Source organism: Aethalodelphis obliquidens, unplaced genomic scaffold (genome assembly GCF_003676395.1).
Source record: "Aethalodelphis obliquidens isolate GAN/ISIS:26980383/991018 unplaced genomic scaffold, ASM367639v1 scaffold9, whole genome shotgun sequence".
Classification (NCBI taxonomy): Eukaryota; Metazoa; Chordata; class Mammalia; order Artiodactyla; family Delphinidae; genus Aethalodelphis; species Aethalodelphis obliquidens.
The window spans coordinates 8,380,589-8,397,712 of record NW_020837953.1 but is presented as its reverse complement, the minus strand read 5'-3'; the positions used below and the strand labels follow the sequence as shown (position 1 = coordinate 8,397,712).

At 43.8% G+C, this 17,124-nt stretch overlaps 1 pseudogene; it reads right to left on the bottom strand.

Moving 5' to 3' along the window:
* Positions 1-347: 347 nt before the first annotated feature.
* On the bottom strand, positions 348-16,914 carry LOC113622454 (phosphate carrier protein, mitochondrial-like; annotated as a pseudogene).
* Between the last annotated feature and the right edge of the window lie 210 nt (positions 16,915-17,124).

Here is a 17,124-nt window from a genome sequence, read left to right as displayed (position 1 = left end):
CCATTTGGCGCCTGTTAGGAACCGGGCCGCACAGCAGGAGGTGGGCAGCGGGCGAGCAAGCAAAGCTTCATCTGTCGCTCCCCATCGCTCGCGTTACGGCCTGAACCACCATCGCTCGCCTTACAGCTTGAACAAACCCCACGCCCAAACCGGCCGTGGAAAAATGGTCTTCCACGAAACCAGTCCCTAGTGCCAAAAATGCTGGGGACCACTGATCCAAAGGGCCTGACACAGTGTTCAGAAAGTGTTAGCCATTATTATTCAGAGGACTGAGTGGATATTTCATTGTTTGACCATCCAACCTCCAAATCTCTTCCTTTTGTGTGGGTCCTGGTGGCAGGCAGGGCTTACCCTGCACAAAGAAGGCGGAAGCTGGGCCTGGGGGTTAGCCAAATGCATGCCCCCTCCTGGAATCCTAGTCCTGAGGGAGCCAGACAAAGGTTCTGACCATGCTTAGAGATGACCTGCAGAGCTGGTGGCCTTGAGGAAGAGGTAGCTGGGCTGTGTGATGGGGCAGCCAGACTTTGCCTGTGGTGAGTTGGCGTGACCCCGGCTGCCTAGCCTGCCTAGCTCCTGCCTACTATTCTTCCAATAAATACCTTTTCTGCTGAGTTAGCCAGAGGTCGTCCTGGGATTCGCAACCAAGAACTCTATGAGGAGCCACACTCACCGGGGTTGTCAAACAACACGGCCCCTACAGACGGGGGGAGGGAACACTGCCCTCTGCAATCCCCTCAGACGGTGGAAAGAAGCCAGCCCCCCAATCCACCAAAGAACCCGGGATGACCTCAGAGTTGCCCAGCAAGACCCCAGGGCAGAAATCCCACATAGGGAGATCTTGGCAGACTGCTCTGAAGGGCCGAAGCATCATGGCAGAACCCTTAGGAGGGCAAGAGTGGGATGAACCACACACTGTACCTCTGCGCTTGGAAATGGCAGGGGGCTGGGAGGCTGGGGTGTAGGGGAGAGGAACAAACATTTACTCAGGACCTAAACCGTGGCTTTTGGGCCTCTAATCCTTTATTACTGTGTTCCTGCCAACTGCTTCTTTGCAGGGAACATCAGAGTTTTCTGCAAGTGGGGCAAGGGTGTGTTTATCAGCTTGTTGCAAATTACATGGTAAACACCATCCCCCTGGTTGAGGCACTTACTGAGTCTCTTTGTTAGATTAATAAGATTACAACAATCTGGGCAGACTTTCAAGTGTTTATTTTCAAAACCTTATTTCAGAGGGTGGTAGTAACATAGTACCAGGCCTTTCTGAATTCTGCATGTTTCTGCTCTAAGCATTTATTTCTCCACATATGGGGCAGGAAAGGTCATTAATCCTCAACCTCCGACAATTTATAGTCAGTGCCCTATAGCCCATTTTTTGATCATGAACTTAATGCTTATTTTAACACCTCCATGGTGTCACCCTTGTCCCACAGACTTTAAAGGGCAGACAGTCCCTCAGTTTGTAACTATATATACATTGCAGCAAAATTGACTCAAAGCAAACTTCTGTAGCACAAACCCTATTTTCCCGTTGACTCATATTATTACATGAAGGATGTTGCAGCTTCTTGGCAAAAACACGCCACCTCCACCCTCAGGGCCATGAGGGAGAGTTCTGGGGGACCTGGGGGCACAGCTGGCATGGTGGCCGGGGCAGCTTTTCTTGCTGCACTGGGGAACGTCCCATCACGACTTACTGCGCAGCTCTGGGCCCTGTGTGCTGCAGGGACTGCGGGGGGATAGGGATGACTGAAAACCATGCCTGCCTTCACTGCAGTTCCCCGACACCCTAAGTGGTCTCACACTCCCGGCCCAGGTTGATCCAGTTCCCTCAGCCTGCCACACGCTTCCCCACCTCGTAACATCCATCCAGACCCAAGCACAGGGCTGCTCTTCTGTAACTCATCCCTGAGCTCTCAGCCTTCCCACATTCCGTAGTCATATTGGTCCCTGGGTTCCCCACCTGGTTTTAGATGTGACTGCCTTCCTGTCTGACTCTCTCATAAGGCCTGTACTCTTTGCGGGCATTTCAAATTCATCTTTATATCCTCCATGGTGAGCTTACAATGTACCAAATATTGGGAATTTACTTATTGTTAAATGAGTAAATGGATGAATGAATTAAAAGATGAATGAGTACATAAATGGAGACACAAATAGTAGACAAAAATGCACTAGTAGGAGATAAAGATAGGAATTAGCTTTATCTAAGGGCTTTTCAGTTTACAGAAATTTCATACTCATCAGCTTATATGATCGTCGTGGCAAATTAAAAAGGTAGTTACGGGACTTCCCTGGTGGTCCAGAGGTTAAGATTCCACGCTCCCAATGCAGTGGGCCAGGGGTCGATCCCTGGTCAGGGAACTGGATCCCAAGTGCCGCAACTAAGACCCAGCGCAGCCAAATAAATAAATATTTTGAAAAAGAAAAAAAAAAGGTAGTTACAATTGTTTGAATTTCACAAAGAGGTTAAATTATAACAACAATAATAGCTCTAATGTCTGAGGACTGACTGTGTGTCAGTCACTCCAACAGCGTGCTCTGTTAATCCTAGAACCACTGTGCAAGGTAAACCATCATCTTTTAAAGTTGGAGAAACTGAGTCTCAGAAACTTGTCTAAAGCCAGAGCCAGGATTGGAACCCACATCTTGGGACTCCAAAACCTGTTTAGTCTCTGACACAGTATTGGCAGACAGAGGATGAAGCCAATTCCAGCCAGCCAAAGTGTCCCTGAGCTAACTCTTGAAGGACTAAAGTGAAGATCAGTGAGGAATGGACAGCCCCGTCAGTGGGACTGCCACGGGCAAAGGAAGGGAGGTAGAAGCAGACAGGCCGGGCTTGGAGCCTGGGACCTGAGAGACAGTGCGAGGTGTGGGCAGTGACGTGGGAACGATCAATGCCAGGGGCCAGGAGGGACCATGTCATAACAGGCCTCAGATGCTCTGGGGTAAGGTGCTTGGGCTTCATTTTCTGCCCAGTGGAACAGACGTGGGTGGGGTGAATACTGCAGGGCCTTTGAAGTATTCTTCTATGTTAAGGAAGGAAGAAGCTAGAGGCAACAAGACCAGCCTATGGCAATAATTTGGACAAGCCATAAAGTAACCTTGCACACGTAGTGAAGTAGAAATAAAAGGGGGAAACAGATCTATGAGATGTTGAGAATATTTTCCATACCTCTCTCCTTCCCTGTTCATAAGCCAAAGAAATTTGTCTGATGAAAATCTTCCCCATCTTTTTTTTTTTTTTTTTTTTGCCTGTCACTACTGTGGCCTCTCCCGTTATGGAGCACAGGCTACGGACGCGCAGGCTCAGCGGCCATGGCTCACAGGCCCAGCCGCTCCGCGGCATGTGGGATCTTCCCAGACCGGGGCACGAATCTGTGGCCCCTGCATCGGCAGGCGGACTCTCAACCACTGCCCCACCAGGGAAGCCCTTCCCCATCTTTTGCTGATTCAGGCCTCTGTGCTTCACACTTACTATTCCCTCTACCTCAAGTGCTCTTTCTTCTCCACACTCCCACCGACCTGGAGAACACCTATTCATCCTTCAAAATCTCGTTCAGATGTAACTCTTCCAAAAAATGTTTCCTTAGTACAAGACTGATGGAGTTAATGATCCCATTTTGTGCCACCTTTATACTTTGTACATAATTCTGTTGGGGAATCAACGCCAATGTCAGTTTGTTTACACATATCTATCTTCCCTGACAGTGAACTCAATGGTTGGGACTATTTTCATCTTTGTGTTCCTGTGCCTGGGGCAATGCCTGACAGACGCTAGGCACGATGTTGAATGAATGAATGCACACACGCATGCCTGAATGTATGAATGAATAAATGAGTGAGTGAAGACATTATCTCCTCTCTCTTTTCCAGCCATTCGGACGTCCAGCAGAAGTAAGCTACACTTGTCTTTCTCTCTCTGATGAGGTACTTTGCTTTGAAAAATGCCTTTAATTTAGACTTTGTTTTTGTAAAATTAATGAGTGTCTCATTTGGCAAGTTTGAAACATTCAGACCAAGCAAAAAATGGTTGGGGGAAGGGAAAGGAAAGAAGAGGAGAGAGGGGAAAGTTGGTGGGGCCACTGGCCTGCAGTTGCAGTTTTCCCTGAGTATGATCAGGAAAAACAAAACACCCAGCCCTGGGCTTGTCTGTTAACAAGTGACCTCAGACAAGGCTTTGCTTCACCCCCTTCCATTAGCTCACAAGAGGAGCCAAAAGGAAAAGACTCTGAAAATGGTGAGAAACACCATAAAAGAGACATATTATTATTCTGCCTGGATGATAAAATACGGCCTTGTGAATGAAGTGCTGGATTCCCAAGCTCACCCAAAGAAAAAGATGGTTTTAATGTTAAATGTATTCCTTTCACTTACTAAGACATCCATTAATTAGGGAGAAACCATTCTCCAAAATATAAACTTAAATCTGTTAATAAGCACAAATCTTCACAGAAAAGTAGGAAGTACATGGAGACGAGCAGCCTAACCTCTGACGGAAGCCATCTATGGCTTCAGAACAAGCATTTTTACTGACGGGAGGTGGCACGCTGTTGTGAAATGCTAAATTAAATCCCACTAAACATTATTATGCCTTCAAAACGTAGTTACAGGCTTCAATAAACACACTTTTATCACAAGAACACACAATCTAAAGTCAAAATAATTCGGTTTAATGTGCCAAAAATATGCTCACCCCATAGATTGTTAGAAAGAGCAGTAGGGAAAGAAATCTAAACTTTGCAGCTAATTCATTTGATGGCAGCCAACATCTCCTATCTCCCTTGGCAAGAGGGCCATTTTCTATGTTGTATTTTGCACACAGAAATCTGCATAGAGTGATTTGCATACCAAAAACACACTTGTGAAAGAAACTGTTTGCCTAGGGGCCGGGGAGACATGGGGTTGCCGGCGTAGGCGTCTATACTCACAACAGACTAGGCTACTTGCTTTTCATTTCCCTATGCACTGCATTTCCCACAAAGGGTTATGTACTTTATGATGCATTAAAAATTAAAGCAAATAAATCCTGTATATAACCAAGAACAACCACAACAACAATACAACACAACACAGGCTGAATCTTTCCATGCTAACTGCCTTCCTTTACTAAGGGACCGGTAAAATAATAAGTGCTGTAATATACTGAGCTTTTATTTTATACCATGTGTTTTACATGATTTATTGCTAATTCTCACAATCAGTCTTCAAGGTAGGTGCTGTGGTTCCCCATTTTCCATATGAGGAAACTATGACTAGGGGAGGTAAGATAACCTGTCAAAGCCATGAAAAGCCAGTGGTGAAGCCAGGCTTGGAAGCCTGGTCTGATTGCTCCACCCTTTCCTGCCACCCCGCCCTCCACTGTCTCTTTTTCTCCAGTTTTGCCAAGACCATTGTTCCATTTCCGAGGGCCGAGTCTGGGGGTCTGAGGTGGTGGGGACTCATGCAGAGAAAGGTGTACCACTCAGTTTCCTGCCATTGTTTCTGACTGGAGCCTGGAAGCAGGACAGCCAGTCTCAAGGCTCAGTGAAGGTGGCCAAAAGCTAGCTCAGTGACAGACACGGGGTGAATGGGCAATGGCCTGTGATTCAGAGGATGTGTTGGGGGAGAGACAGATTGGTGGCTGCACAAAGAAGGTACATGGTAGTTGAGATGCAATGGAACCCTCCCTCTCGGTGCCCATGCGCTATCACCGATTCAGGGCCAGTCAAGCTGTATTCTTGGAAACACAAATGGTTTTGTGTGTGCTTAATTATAATGCTACTTACAGAGAATTTATCAGCAGCAAATTGGATGCTTGGTGTATTTCTTTTTTTTTTTCACATCTTTATTGGAGTATAATTGCTTCACGGTGGTGTGTTAGTTTCTGCTTTATAACAAAGTGAATCAGCTATACATATACATATATCCCCATATCACCTCCCTCTTGCGTCTTCCCACTAGCTATTTTACCTTTGGTAGTGTATATGTGTCCATGCCACTCTCTCACTTCGTCTCAGCTTACCCTTCCCCCCACCCCGTGTCCTCAAGTCCATTCTCTACATCTGCATCTTTATTCCTGTCCTGCCCCTAGGTTCTTCATAACTTTTTTTTTTTTTTTTGGCTTGGTGTATTTCTTAAGGAAAAAAAATTGGTAGTAGCTCTTTGAAATTTGTTCATCTGATGAATCCTTTGCGTTTTTCTGGTACGCAGCATTTGAAAGAAATTGCCCATTTCTGGAAAGTCAGTGGGGAGAAAAGTGCAGAAAGAAAAGACTGAGGGTGACTACAAAAAAGGTTTACAAACATTTGCTTTCTTTTAAGATGTTTCTTTGTGTGTTTCTTCTCACCTGGTTTCTCTTTTACAGAGCACGATAGCAAACTTTAGATCTAATCATATCTCATTATCCATGGACTGCCATTGTCCAGACTCCTGGTTTTGAGACTTCATTATGGATTAGTCGCTGTTAGAAAGGAGTTTTTCTGACACTTTCAGTAATAAATCCCTTGTGATATGATCTATAGTAGCTCTGTCTCAGAGCAATTTCCAAGCTAAAGGAAGTAATGTGACAACAAGACTGTTCTGGGGGCAGGCAAATCTGGTTTGAATCCTGGTTTGGTCACTATGGTTTACCTTACTTTGAGCCTCAGTTGCCTCCTTTGCGAAAAAAGGAAAAGAATATAAGGGCAAACCCTGGTTGCCTACCCAACAGCCATTTACCTCCTCTTCCTTGCTAACGACAACGACAACAGAAAATCTTGGATTTGCTCAGGACTCCATGTGCCTAATCCCCGCAGATGTGTCACATTGATCTAAGTCCTCCGTTCTTGTTGTCAATGATTGGTTTATAGGGGCTACAGGAAAGCATGTGACCTAATTCTGGCCTATGAGGCCAAAGGGGAAGTCAGCCAGAAGCTTGTGAGAAAGAGTTTTCTCTCTGATAAGAGAGACACGTGAAGAGAAAGCCCATCTGCCTTTGCCTTCCTTGCTTCCTGATCTGGATGCTGTTGCGGAGACGTGATGTTTGCTATGGTGGCAGCCATCTCTTGAACACAAGGGGAAACATCACGGACACACTACAGACGGCAGAGAAGAAGGACCGAGAGCGCCTAGGTCCCTGGGGACAACACTGATCTACTGAACCAACCTTGGTCCGCCTGTTTCCAGATTTCTTGTTAAAAATCAATGTCTTTATGGTTTAACCTGTTGTGTAACAGATTTTGTGTTGTTTGCAGCCAAACAAACAAACAAAATCTTAACTTATACAAGTAACAAACTCACAAAATTTTTGTAAATAAATGATACACCGTATGTAAAGTTCTTAGCACAACGCTTGGTACGGTAAATGGTTGCTATAAATATTAGTAACAGCATTTATCAGATATAGGTAACGATATATCAAAAGTTTCAAAATACAACACAGATGAATAAGATGAATGATAACTGATTTAGTGCAACCAAAAAGCTTTATGTTCTTGGTAAGGGTCGGGGGAGACATTAAGGTATGAGAAAATGATTACAGTGACAAATCCTCAAATCCGGCAGTAGGATGTAACCACAGCCAGAATTCGAGCACTACTGGCGATGAAGGGACCGTGGTTCTTTGCCAGGTTTCCATCCATCCTCTTAAAAATGGACAATCACCCTGTCAGCAGCTCCGATTCCTGTCTGAAGCCTGACAATTACGTGTATTTGTGACAATTACGTGAATTACCCAGCCTTGCAAAGGGGCAGAGTTCTTTCAACTCACAGAATCTCTTTCCAGAATACCAATTTTTACTAGTATTTTCTGAAAACATGTTTTATGTCTTTATGGCAGGAAAGATAGAAATACTGATATACATATATCAAAAATATAATAATTTAGAAATATCATTTCCTTAGAAATAGCCTACCATTTTGGAGCACTGTGGTAACTCACAGGACTATCTATAGTTTAGGCATGAAATCACCAATTTTTGAAACAACCTACTAGAACACAAAGTAAAAATACAGTAAAATAACATGCGAAAGTACCTAGCTAACAGAGGTAATGTCATACAGTAGATACTCAATAAATAATCTTAGAGTAAACCAGATATTTTCCTTCTCTCTCTGTTTTAGTAGAGGCAAATGACAAGATTTCAAACTAACACTGAGGATTAAACACACGCACACGCATACTCACATCCATGTCCATTTATGTCTAGAGTCTGTGTACATCAACCCACAAAAGCCCTACGCCTGCTATAGCTATTCAACAAGCATTGATTTTCATAGCTGATGGCCCATGAGGCTTTACAAAGTTTTGTGCAGAAGCTTTACAAAAAATTATTTACAAAATAATCCCTAAATTATTAATCATATTCAGTACATTATAAAAGAGAAATTAATCAAGGATTATAAACAAAAGGGGATTTTAAACCACCAATTCCTGCATGTTTCTGGTTAACTGAGGTTTTCCTGGACACTATACACACACCTGCTTTTCTCAGAATCCATCTGTTCCCCTTTCTTCCTTACAATAGAGGGCAAAATTGCTGGTGGCTCGACACCTTACATTGTGAGATGATTCTCCAAAATTAATCATCTCTGCGTCACTAGAAACCAAGAGACTTTTCATTCCTTAGAGGCAATTTCCAGCCTTCACAACATGGTGGGTTTTTTCCTACTCATTTATATGGAATTTAACACGTCACAGACAGCAGTTCACATTTGGAGCTGTAGTCTTCACTTGATTGAGGAAGATAGAGGTAAGGGCTGTCCTTTAAGGAAGAAATAGATATTTAAGGTGCATTTTATAGTCTCATGATATTTTTATAACAGCTTTATTGAGATATCATTCACATACCATGAAATCCACCCTTTTAAAGTGTGTAACTCAACAGCTTTTACTATACTCACAAAGTAGCACAGCCATCACCACTAATTCCACAACACTTGCATCACTCCAAAAAGAAATCCCGTACCCATTATCAGCCACTCTCATTCCTCCCTTCCATCCCTCAACTCCCACTCCAGCCCCTGGCAACCACTAGTCTACTTTCTATGGGTTTGCCTAATCTGGACATTTCATATAAATGGAATCATACAACGTGTGGCTGTGTCTAGCTTCTTAGCATAATGATTTCAAGGTTCACCCATGTTGTAGCACGTATTTTCTTCCGGCGCTTCTTTTTATGGCAAATGGTACTTTATTCTCTTTTTATGGTGCCAATATTTCATTGTATGGATATACAACATTTTTATCCATTCATCAGTTGATGGACATTTGGGTTGTTTCCACCTTGGGGCTATTATGCATAAAGCATCACATGAGAGCTTTTTTTATGGAGATGAGATTCATTTAACACACAACCATTTAAAAGTATACAATTAAGTGGCATTTAATTTTTCACAATGTCCAACCACCACTTTTCTCCACTTTCAAAACTCTTTTATCACCCAGGGGAAAATACTTCATATCCATTAAACAAGCACTTTCCATTCCCTTCACCCCGGCCCCAGGTAATCACTAATCTGCTTTCTGTTTCTATGGACTTGCCTATTTTGACATATTATATAAAAGGAATCATACAATATGTGACCTTTGGTGTCTGGCTTCTTTCTTATCCAAATTGTAGCATGTATCAGTACTTCGTTCCTTTTTATGGTTGAGTAATGTTCCATTGCCTGCATATATCATAATCTGTTTATCTCTTCAACCACTGATGGACATCTGGGTTGTTTCCGCCTTTTGGCTTCTCATGGTATTTTAACATTTCACTTGTCATCACCCTAGTCCAGGGTACCATTCTCTCACCTGGATTGCAGCAAGAACATTTTTTAAAAAATTAATTAATTTATTTTTGGCTGTGTTGGGTCTTTGTTGCTGTGCGTGGGCTTTCTCTAGTTGTTGCGAGTGGGCGCTGCTCTTCCTTGCGGTGCGCGGGCTTCTTATTGCTGTGGCTTCTCTTGCTGCAGAGCGCAGGCTCTAGGCGTGTGGGCTTTCAGTAGTTGTGGCACGCAGGCTCAGTAGTTGTGGCTCGTGGGCTCTAGAGCGCAGGCTCAGTAGTTGAGGTGCACAGGCTTAGTTGCTCCGCGGCATGTGGGATCTTCCCGGACCAGGGCTTGAACCCACGTCCCCTGCACTGGCAGGCGGACTCCTAACCACTGGGCCACCAGGGAAGTCCCCAGCAAGAACATTTTAACTAACCTCTCTCCCTCTGCTCCATTTCTCTCCAGACAGCAAATTGAAGGTCATTTCATGCTCATAGTCCTTCGGGGGTTTTCCAATGGCTCTAAGAACACTCTAAGTTCGAATCTTCAACAAGAACTACAGAGCTTGCAGCGAATGTCTTCCTGTCTACTTTTCCTATTTCACTTCACATCACGCTGTCTGCAACTGAAGGGCTCCAGCCAAAGTGAAGTCTTAGTTTCTCAAAACCATCAGTCCTTCTCTTTCTTCAGGGGAAATGCACATACTGTGCTGTGTATCTTCTCTTTGCTGGTCTACCTCTTACTTATCCTCTAGGTATCACCTCAAATGCCACTTAGATGTACAATCTTACAACACCCTACACTTCTTTGCAGCATTTGCACAATTGTAAATTTTTTTCCACTAGACTTTAAGCTCCACAAGGGCAAAGACCGTGTGTTGTGCTCCTCATGAGAACTCTTCTGCCTAGAACAATGGTTGGCACATGGTAGATGTTGATCAACAGTGTTATAGACTGGGGTATGGGCAGAATTAGCAAATTGCCTCTAAAATTTTGGATACTCTATAACTGAAGGTCTCAAAATATGCTAACTAAAATGGACACACATACAAACAAATCTTAGTTATAATTACATCGTTAGCATCCTCTCTACTCACTGACCCATCCAAATAATAGCATTCAGGAAAACAAGACAAAGCTTTATAAATAATACTAAAATTTAAATTTCCTTTCAAATAGTTCTTTGCTCATGATTTAAAAAATCATTGATCTTTAAGACCACATAAAACAAGCATACTTTAATTGAATGGTTGCCTATCAAAATGTGATCTTCAGAAAATTATTCTTGCCTTTGAAAGGATCTAAAGAAAAACTTTCTAAAGACACACTTGTACAGCAAGGAAAAATCCTCAGAACATGAATACTTTGATTCTCTCTAGTCTGCATCAGTGTGGTGTAACATGTAAATATGGCCTTTGTTTTTCAAGATTTTACCTATTCTCTTTATTCACTTCTCAAAAGACAGATCAATGGACGAGATTACAGCTCCCTATCATGAAATTAATCTCAAATACTTGAAAAAGCTACTTTTAATCACCACCTGGGGGAAAAGATAAATAGCCCAAGCTAGCTTTTTTAGCTGTAGGAACTAAAGCTTAGAGGAAAAAATGAGAGAATGTGATAGGGTAAAGCCTCTTGTTGAAACTGCAGTACCACAAATTTTTTAAAAATTAAAATCACTGTTTTTATGATCATCAGTCCCTTCAAGTTAGGGATGAGGCACTGACCTCGTGCTGGAAATAATTTAAATATTAAATTAAATGTATTTAAGTAGTTTGCAGTTTGATCACTTCTAAGTTATTACACAATAGGTTTTTCACAATTGAGACACATTACAAACTTCCCATTAGTGCAAAATTAGTAAAGTTTTATAGTATATACAAATAGAAGATTTGAAAAATATAGTTTTTGAGGTATTAGAAAAAGCAGTTTATGAAAAGTATAGTCATTGGTTATGTCAAGGTGCTGAGCTAGAGTGATGAAGAAAATGTGGACTCTGATTCAGACTGTATCAATTATTAGCTTTATGAGCAAGTTACCTAGCTTCTGAGTCTGTTTCTTTACATATAAAATGGACTACTTCAAAGATTGAGATTGCATGAAAACGAATATAAAATGTCTAACAATACCAGACATAATCTATGGCTTTTCTAATTCTAACAGATATGCACGATCTCACAGAGTGGTAATTACAGACAAGGTAAAACACTGAATAGAAGTTTAAATTGTTCCAAAGGAATAGTAACTAGAAAAAAACACCTCATGACTCTGAACTCACATTATCTTTCTTAAATTATGTTTTATTCTTTATTGTTAGCTACCATGGTCCCTATTTATTCAGACATTTGTAAACTACCATGAACAAAAAAAGGCAAATAGAAATCTAGGGACTGGGACTTCCCTGGTGGCGCACTGGTTAAGAATCTGCCTGCCAATGCAGGCGACATGGGTTCGAGCCCTGGTCCGGGAAGATCCCACATGCCGCGGAGCAGCTAAGCCCACGTGCCACGACTACTGAGCCTGCATGCCACCTACTGAAGCCCGCGCGCCTAGAGCCGGTGCTCCACAACAAGGGCAGCAAGAGAAGCCACCGCAATGAGAAGCCTGCGCACCACAACAAAGGGTAGCCCCCACTCGCCACAACTAGAGAAAGCCCGTGCGTAGCAATGAAGACCCAACACAGCCAAAAGTAAATAAATAAATTAATTAAAAAAAAAAAAAGAAATCTAGGGACTGAATATGAAAACTGCTGACCCAAACTAAGTAAACCCATCCTCTCAACCATGTCCATAACAGTAAGAATCATGCCAAACAGTTCTCCTTAGATTATACTTGTCTAAACATACACATTGTATATTACAGAAATTATCTGGTGTTGTCAACAGAACAATCATGAAATACCACAGACCAGAATACTCGGTCTCCCACTTTCTTAAAACTCCATAGATTTTGTAGCAATTCCTTAAATTACATTACATTAGAAAGCAATTTACTTAATAAATTATTGACCAACGAAACTTCCTACAAACATTTTACACTAGTCAAAAATATATGTTTTAAAACTTTGCAAAAATGAAACTGCACAATTTATTTCCTCAAAATGTATCATTCTCCTTCCTTGAGAACTTTTCTTTTCCACAAACCTGGACATTAACTTCCTAGGGAAAGTGAAAGTGTCTTAAAAATACATAATGACCTGTCTCCTGCATCCTCCCTAACAAAATAGGAGCGCTAAATATAAATTTCATTGCATCTCATTCACAAGTTCTGACTTTTTTCCTCCAAGCTCTTTATTATCCAGTCAAGACGTTCAAACATACTTAGACACATTTTTTCTGTTAACCACTAAACGGTTTACTATTACATAGTTAAAACATTAACATATCCTAAGTTTGTGGGTTTTTTTGTTTGTTTTTTTTTTGCTGTAAGCGGGCCTCTCACTGTCGTGACCTTTCCCGTTGCGGAGCACAGGCTCCGGACGTGCAGGCTTAGTGGTCGCGGCTCACGGGCCCAGCTGCTTCGCGGCATGTGGGATGCTCCCGGACCGGGGCACGAACCCGCGTCCCCTACATCGGCAGGCGGACTCTCAACCACTGCGCCACCAGGGAAGCCCAAGTTTGTGGTTTTTAATACAAGTTGTTAGGGCAATTGTATAACATTTTGGTAAATCATATCAAATATCATATTGAAGTTTATTTCTTATTCACATTCTACAAACATCTCTAATTCACAGAATTTCACTAATTTTATAATTTCCCCAGTCAGAGATGTGAAGGCTACAGAAAACTGAAAACGTGCCTTATAACTTCAATAAATTTTATGAACCTCAACCACTGTAAAGATCAACGAAATATCTACCACATTAAATGAATGACATTTGTTACATTAAAAGTGAGATTTTTTTCCTTTCAAAATTACAAACACCATTCTTTAATATTTAACCAAAATTTGTTGGAATTTGTAGGTGTGTGTGTGTGTGTGTGTGTGTGTGTGTGTGTGTGTGTGTGTTTAAATGTCAGGGTGGTATGATTTTCTTTGGATGTATGGCTGTTGAAAGCTGAGTTGTACAAAAGAAATCTTTAGAGAACAGAGACTTTTCTTTACATACTTATTCCCAGAGCCTGCCCTTCATCTCGTTTTGGTTTTCCACATTGATCCAATTGTAGCACTTCCTGGAGCGAGCTAGGTTCTAATCAGCAACATCAGGAAGAGAATAGGACAAAGCCAAATGAGAAAATGCAGATTTCATGTCATGCTCTTTGAAAACAGTGAATGCTTTCTAAGCTATCAGGCAATGTAAGTCACAATTTAACGTTTAATAATTTTTACCTGTAATGGACATGAGCAGGAAATACGGAATGGGTCCTTTATCTATTCAATAGGTGCACGATTTCTACTGAGATGAGCACCATGTAGCAGAATTTTACTTTGCTCTCTGTCCCACATAGTTGTGCTGACCTTAAAACCTCATTAGTAGGCTACTCAGTAGTGATGCTTGGATAATCTCCACCGAATGGTGAATCAAAGAAGATGCAACCTAGAGGCACGAAATCACCTAACGTTACTTCCTGTTAAGAATTTTTTCCTTATGATTGTGGAAAAGCTATTGAGTTAAAGCAACCATGCCGACTCCCCAAAGATAATGGTTCAAACCCCCAAAAGAAACGGTTGCAATTCTATTGGATTGCCAGAAAGAAGGAATCAATCGCTTAAAGAAAAGTCGGTCTGCACGTTAAGTCCCCTCTCCACAAACGTTAACATCCTACACACTAGTGTTTTTGAATGCAATCCCGCACCGAATCGAAATACTGGCCAACAGTGGCCACAGGAGTCGTCCAATCCACGCCTACTTCGCTTCTTTAGGGATTCGGGTGTTTGACGGACCGGAGGGCGAGGCAGCTTGAAACAGACCTTGACCGAGTCACAGATGAACCACTGCAGCGCGGTCAGGGTGCCGATCATGATGATCCGGGCAAACAGGCCCTTCAACACGGCCCCGAACCCCAGGTTGTGCAGAACCTCAAAGGCCGTGCTGCTGCCTTTCTCCTTGTTCAGAACGGACATGACGGAATCGGCCGGGTGGGACACGACGGCGCAGAAGACGCCAGCTATGTAGCCGGCCGCGAAGGTCACGGCCAGCTGCTCAGCTTTGGTGTACTGGCTCTGCGGCTTGGGCACCACGTACCTGGAGAGCGCCTCGACGGTGTGCTCGAAGCAGGCGAACTTCATCATGGTGTAGGGGATCTGCCGCATCCAGCGCGGCGCCACCCCTTTGTAGAAGGCCCACCGGCCCTCCTCACCGTACATCCTGGGGGCCGCGGCCTGAGGCGGCCAGGTACAGGCTGCTTCTCCACTCGTGGCCCTTCTCCTGGCCCAGGAGCTGCGCGTAGCTGATCTATACGGAAGACCTCGTACAGGCCGAACTTGAAGAGGCCCTGCAGGGAGTAGCCCAGGAAGGTCGGGGCCCAGCCTCGGGCCAGGCCGCGCAGCCCGTCGTTCCGCACCGTCACGCCGAAGCCGCTCAGGATGCCCTTGTACTCGCCGGGGTCCACCTGCATGCGGCACTTTACCAGGTCCAGGGGCACAATGGCCGTGTGCGTCAGCCCGCAGCTCAGCATCCCGCCCAGGCCGCACAGCTGCAGGTACTTCGTGGAGCTGTACTCATAGCTGGGTTCCTCCACAGCCGCCGCCCAGGACCTGCCCTTGAGTCGGCCCGCGCTTCTCACCCGCAGGGTTCGGTAAATGCCAGCGTCACACGTGGCCGAGCTCGGTCTACTCACACACTCCCCTCAGCCGGAGCTCCTTCCTCCCTCAGGGGCCCCGGTGCATTGCGCATGCATCTGAGTTTACCCCCGAGATCCCGCCAACCCAAAGGTCAGGGTGAGGGACAGGCCGGCCGGCGCCCACAGGGCTTCAGTCGTGCTCTACCTAAACCCGTAACAACCTCTACCATCGGCTGGGCTGCTTTGGGGCTGCAATCCCACTCCTGAAATTTTAAGTAGGGGCATCGCCCCGCCCCTCACCTCCAGGACCGCCCTTCGCCCCGCCCTCATGCCTTCAGGCGAATGGGCTTCTGATAACGGCAGGAATCCCGCCCTTCAGCCCTTCTTAGCCAATGGTCAGTGGTCCCTAGGTCTCACTTTCGCTGGTGGGTAAGGCTTTCCGTGCCCAGAGTGGCTTCTGTCCGGCTCAGCCGCTTAGTCTAATACAAAGATGCTAAAAAAGTAAATCAACAAGTGCAAACATGAGTAAACACATGAATAGGCAAGTAAATAGATAAGGAGGTGAGTGAGAGGGCGAAGAGTCGCCATGCACCGTTGCCTTCCTGAAAGGCTTTTCTGGAGTCCTCACTCAACTGCCCGCTTATGGTAATGGTCATCTCCATGGCCACAGAGTGTTCTATGGAGGGAATGGGCAGAGAGAACCAGGAACCTGGCGTTGGAGGCCCAGCTTCCGGCCTTACCTAACATTCTTTTGCAGATGGGAAGGATATCTCCCTCCAACACCCACACTCCACTCTTGTTTCCCTCCAAGAGTTGTGAAGGTTTAGGAAGCATGGAGGTTCTCACTAAATTGAGAGAGGGTGCTGATTATTTTCATTCATTAGGTATTTTTTTCATTGACTACTGAATCCCTGCCATGATTCTGGAGTTTACGAAAGTCAGAAATCCTCTCTCCTCTTAGGGAGCTTGCAGTCTCATTGGCCTGGAAAATGAGAACTAAATGACTCCACGTGTAAATAAGTAGCATATATTCATTCATTCACTCACTGTGTGCTGGCCCCTATGCAGGATTAGGGGTTTAGCAAAGAGCCAGACATATTTTTTGCTTACGTCTAAACAAGGAGATTAAAAATTGGTATTGTGTGATAAGTATTATGACAGGAGTTTGAATAAAGTTCTGGATGAACAAGGAGGGGCAACTAATTCTGCCTGATGAATTTAAGAAGACTTCTCAGAGGTCTTGAAGGATGAGTAGGAGTCAGTTATATAAAGAAAAATGGAAAAATAATTCCAGGTTAGGGGAAACATGAGTGCATGACCCACTGAGGAGAGGTGAGTAATTTGGCATGGTGGAAACCAGCAAGGGTTGAGTCTGAAAAAAATAGAATTGGGTCAGATTAGGGAAAGCCTTAATACCTGTTCAGGACTTTGACTTTTATCAAGTAGGGAGGCCAGTGTTTCTCAGAAGTGTGATCCATAGACCACCTCCATCAGAATCTTCTGGAGAATTTTATTTAAAATCCCTGATCACACCCTAGACCCTCTGAATGAGAATCTGAGAGTAGGACTATGCAATTTTAATAAGCTCCCTTGGGTGGATTCTTCATGAAACTTCACTAAAGTTTGAAAGCCACAGAATGTGGATGATGGGAGGTCAAGAATTTTTTAAGGTTCTCTGACTAATAATT